Genomic DNA, 5096 nt, shown 5'->3' with positions numbered 1-5096 from the left:
AGGGGTCTCTTCCTGCAGGAAAGTATGAACATTGTAGGGATGTAGTGATTTGACCCTGTAAGAGCTTTAATGAGCGTTAATGAAGTGCTTTTAGTTCCCAATTTCTGAGAACAATCAAATAACCGGTGCCCTGTTCTCTGTTCAACTAAGTAGTGGCACACTGAGGTGAAGGTCACTTTATTGGCAGTAAATGATTTTAGACACCCGATAGCCCTGACTGCTCCATGTGCAACTTGCAACCGACTGAGCGAGGCCTGTGAGATTGTCTTCAAGATCACTTTGGTGGTCTGCCCACTTCATTAATATCTGTATTTTGGACTTCTAAATGTATCATGAACAAGAGCATATTTATTTCAGAGCCACGTCCATGTTTGGCTTTCATGATTCTTGGTTTTCTGGGTCAAGCTTCTTCTGGACCATCTTCTGAAGTACCCCATGATCGCAGGCATCATGTTGCCATCTCCTTTCACTTCACCTATTTGTGCAGGAAGAGGAGAATTCTGCTGAGGAAAAAGCAAGTGTGGACATTTCTTATCTGCTAGTGGAGATGGCACATGGACAAGTTCAGTAGATAATACAAAGTGGAGAGCTTTGTTATAAGAGGTTACAGGTTGCTCAAATGGAAAAAAAAATACCTCTACTCTGCAGTTGAAAGGTCCTAAAAAATCAAATCTTAATGGGAAAGTCCACTCACCTTAAAACATCGCAAACTCTGATTGTCAGCAATTTTCACCCTCCCCTCCCAGTGTCACCTCTGTGAAGTCATCTCCATAAGACCAGGAATGTAGTTGGCCAAGACATTTTTTGAATGGAAAACTTGGAATGTGCACATGGTATACCAGGAAGCAGACAACAGATACTAATCATGAAAAAAACAAGGAAAACAATTATTTCAATTAAAGGCGTGACATCCACAACAGAACGTTTTGCATCTGATGAGCAAAACAAGGGTGTTTCAGATGCAGCAAGCAGCGTAAGAAGCTGTATAAAAGGGCTTGCAAACCAGTGCTCTCTACTTGCCTTTCTCGTTTTACTCTGTAGGGAATCAGGTAAGTCCAATTCACCTTGATCTCTTTTAACTATGGGGATACTGGGTTAAACAATCTTTTAACATTAGGACTGAATCTTGTACATATACTCTAGGATATTTTAGAGTACTAAGGGGTACTGAAGAAATGCAGAAGCCTTTAGGGTACTAAAGAACTGCAAGAGCTTTCAACGAAAAGACAGGAATTTGAAAGAAACATGGGAATTTGGGATGCTTGTTGTTATTTTTCTCACTAAAGTTTTTTGTGTTTTAATCATTTTGACTGAAAAAATCACAACCAGCTTTTAACTTAGTTGGGCACAGAAGACATTCCACAGGGCATCCTTTCCATATTATCTGCCTGCTTTCGGAAGCAAGAGCTACTCGATATTATTGGAGAAGGGATAAATGATGAAGAGAATCACTTGACCCGCTGGGTTTTGTGTGTGTGATTAGAAATATCAAGTACAAATGCTCAGATGCTCAGAGTCAGTGAAATTGCTTTGAAACCAACTGCTAGCCCTGCCATTTTCCTCCGAGAAGACCTATTTTCTTATGTATTCCTTGCTGACCCACAAGGGATCAATGTCTATACATTTTCCGCACATGCCCTTACCCCAGCCTACATGAATCATTTTCCAAACTTCATGTGAAGTGGCAATTTTCCATGAAACGAACCATGTCAGTAAGGGCTTTGAGGGTAAGGGGGCTGGAGAGGGGCTGGTCGCAAAGCAGCTTAAGGAGGCTGCAGCAAGGGACAGAGAAGAGCTGGTACCCAGTTGGCCTTTCTATGACTGTCATTGCAACCAGCAATAAGGTTTGACTCTAAATGTACTAGACCTCCTGTATTGCTCAGGGTGATTCTCTTATTTATGTTGCTTTCATTGCAGTTGGTGGGTGGCAAGTATTAGGGAGCCCACAGCTGAAGTTGGCATTTCAAGGGCATTTTGGACACTAATGGCCAGAGTGCAAGAGGGACCCAGCTGGGGTGATGCTGTGCCATGTTTTGTGCAAAGTGTAGGAGTGCACAGTCAGGAGTGACAAGCCAAATCCTAAATCTCTGAGTCTGATGTCCAGGGCCTCCTTTGCTCAGATGAAGAGACTCAAGCTCCTCCAATCCAAACCAGGCAGCATGTGCAGGCTTTGCAATTTCCACAGAGTGGGAGCAATATCTGACATCCCACTACTTTTCCCAACTGGGGTGATACCCCACAGCCCAGTTTTTGCCCAGGAATTTGGGATCCTAACTGGAAACTGCCTACCTAAGGATGAATCCTCCTGCAATGCAACAAGCTGCAGAATAGGAGTCCATCTTTGGTCCCCAGATCCTAGGGATAGGAGACAGAGGAATACGTGGGTTCTGGGTCCTGAAGTGAATGCACATTCCCCACATCCCAGGACTGTGCCTGTGCCATTGGGCCAGGGGCTGCCAAGGACTGGACTAAAGGTTCCCTTCCCCACACCTGCTGCAGCTGCCCCACACATCCCTGGAGCCTGCTTTCCAGCTAGGATTTTGCAGGCATAGGAAGACTTCAAAGTTGTTGTTTGGGGGAGAAGGTGAGCACAAGTGGAGCATAGAGAAGAGGTGGAGGAAAGGAGAGCAGCAACACAGGCAGAAAGGAGGACTGAGGTCTGCATTTCCCTGCTCCGTCCCCCAGTCTGTGGGTCCCTGCCAGATTTCCTTCAGAGTTGCAGCCAGGTTTTGACCCTTGAGTCTTTAAGAACTGCACATGTGTCACGTTTCCCCTGCTCCCTGCTGTGTTTCAGGTTCGCCTCCAGCACAGCAAGATGTTTGACAGCCTGGACATGATTGAAGACCTGCATTACCCGGGCCAGCTTGACTGTAGACCCCCCTACCCAGGAAGGCGATATTGGTGTTGCTGCTATGACCGATATGGATGCCTAGTTTGGCAGGGCCCATGCTGTTATCCAGGCCCCTGGTGTCGCCGTTAGGAACAGCTCTGGAAGGTGGTGGCAATGCTGAATCCAGCTCAAACATCCACCGTGCTGGGGGGAAAGAAGAAATGAAAAGCAAGATACAGATTCACGGCTCACCTGAAGGACATGGCTTTGAGCAGTGCTAAGCACTCAGCACCTCTCTTGTGATGGGCTTCACCTTCCTAGATGACTTCCTCCCCCACACATGTGTTTCCTACGTTTTGCTTTGTCAGTCTAAGAACCTCAAATTCTCCGCACTGTTAAGCAGTAAGACCTCTTCTTTCTGTGCTGCCATTTAAAAGGAAGCCTCATCCTCCTTATAGTCCATTTGTAATCCATTGCAGACCACTTGACACAGCCACAAAGGCGTACAAGAGGTTTGGTGTCAACAGGCATAGAATCCCGGTTGTGGCCCTTTGGACAGTCTTGGGAACATTGGCTCTCTCTTCTGTATCCCTTCTGTGTCTTTACACGCAAGTTCTTCTGTGCATTAAAATTCCTTTGTAGCATAATATTTGCCTCCTGAGTTTTTTCCGCTCCATTCCTTATTTGCAAACCCTCTGGTGAAATTCTTCCTGTGCAGACCCCCACACCCAGCATGACTCAATTCCCACTGAAGAGTCCTACACAGAGAAAACATCAGGCCTGGAGCATGTCTGTGTGCCCTGGTCTGTCCTCCTACCCCAGACTGGGTGTTTGCTATTCTTGCTCAGATAGAGCACCTGGTCCTTTTCCACCAGGCCGCATGACTGATAATACCTCACTTATGCTACATTTCAGAAACATAATCCCAGCCCTCAAATCCCTCCAGCCCTTCCGTGCTATACTATTAAAAACAGAAAGCATGTCTCCCTTCCAGTCACTGCACCCACCTAACCTGGTTTGGTTGAAAGCTTGTCAATATTAAGACAAATCAATCCTAAACAGAACTGATCTGCAATCCCAGATTTTAAGCAAGTCTCTATGAAGAAGAGGAAGCCCGGGCCCTGTCTGCAACCCAGTGTGTACATGCAAATGGAGGCAGTAGTGCCCAATTCCATCTCCTCAGAACTCATATTCGGAAGGTCTGTTTCCCTGGTACAGTGACACCAATTTTCCACTTTGGTAGACTAATGGAAACAGATCCTAAACATGAGTATTTATAAGCCAAATCTACCCTTTATGTTTCCGCTCTCCATGAACTCTCTGTGTGCTCCACTTCTTATTCTTATGAACAATTTTGCTGCATGACTATCTCCTGTGTCTGGTTTCTTTTTATCAGTCCTGTCCCTTGTTTCTACAACACCAACTTGCATGCCATCTGCCCAACAGGAATCTCTGATTTTGAGGAGTTCCAGGTTTTAGTGCCTGATTGAATACAACCTGGCTGTGTCTACACGAGATGCTGGTGGTGGTCTTGTTACTGCACGCTCATTTAGCACTTGTATAAACAAGTATTAAATGACTGCATAAAACCAGAGTTACTAAGCAGGAGGGCTGTGCGAATCTTCAGTCCCTGATTTGATTCGGCAGAGATATGCCCTGTTTGGTGGTCGAATCTCTGAATCCGAATTGAATCAGAGGACTCTTTAATCTCTCCAAATTGATTCAGGATCCTCCAAATTGATTCAGAGAGATTCGGACAGTTTCGGCAACTCAGACGTAAATAAAGCTTTAAATGTTTTTTTCTATATAACTCTAGGTAGCAGGGACTGTGAACGGTACAATGCTGGGGCAGAGGCAGTGTCCCACAGAAGCACGGGGGACTCCCCAGCACACTCGACAGCAGACCTGGAACTGGACCAGAAGTACATTTCTGGGTCCACTGCCGAGCATGGAGGAGACCCACCCCCCAGGTGCTCTTGTGGGATGCTCCATGCACCCTAGCATGACAGAATTCACAAGCTGTACTGCTACCACAGGGTCTGTAGAAGGAAACTTTTAAAGCTGTGCCTGTGTCCGAATATTCAGATTCGGTTTTGGCTGAATTGAATCGGGGACAGTTATCTGAATCAATGAGTCAAATCAGTGTCCCCGATTTGGGTCCAATCCGAATCTGAATCATATAGGGCCCGTTTCACACAGCCCTACTAAGCAGTAGTATTGAAAGATGGCTTTCAAGTGACTTTAACTGTGCAGTTGTTCATTACTA

General features: G+C 45.7%; 1 long non-coding RNA gene across 1 annotated transcript; it reads left to right on the top strand.

Moving 5' to 3' along the window:
* Positions 1–954: 954 nt before the first annotated feature.
* On the top strand, positions 955–3062 carry LOC106723491. Its single transcript, XR_001359304.2, has 2 exons — positions 955–1049; positions 2795–3062. It is a non-coding gene; the product is annotated as an uncharacterized LOC106723491 (long non-coding RNA).
* The last annotated feature ends 2034 nt before the right edge of the window (positions 3063–5096 follow it).

The sequence above is a fragment of the Alligator sinensis genome, unplaced genomic scaffold (genome assembly GCF_000455745.1).
Source record: "Alligator sinensis unplaced genomic scaffold, ASM45574v1 scaffold2107_1, whole genome shotgun sequence".
NCBI classification, from domain to species: Eukaryota; Metazoa; Chordata; order Crocodylia; family Alligatoridae; genus Alligator; species Alligator sinensis.
The sequence above is the reverse complement of the archived record's forward strand: the minus strand, read 5'-3'. Positions and strand labels throughout refer to the sequence as shown.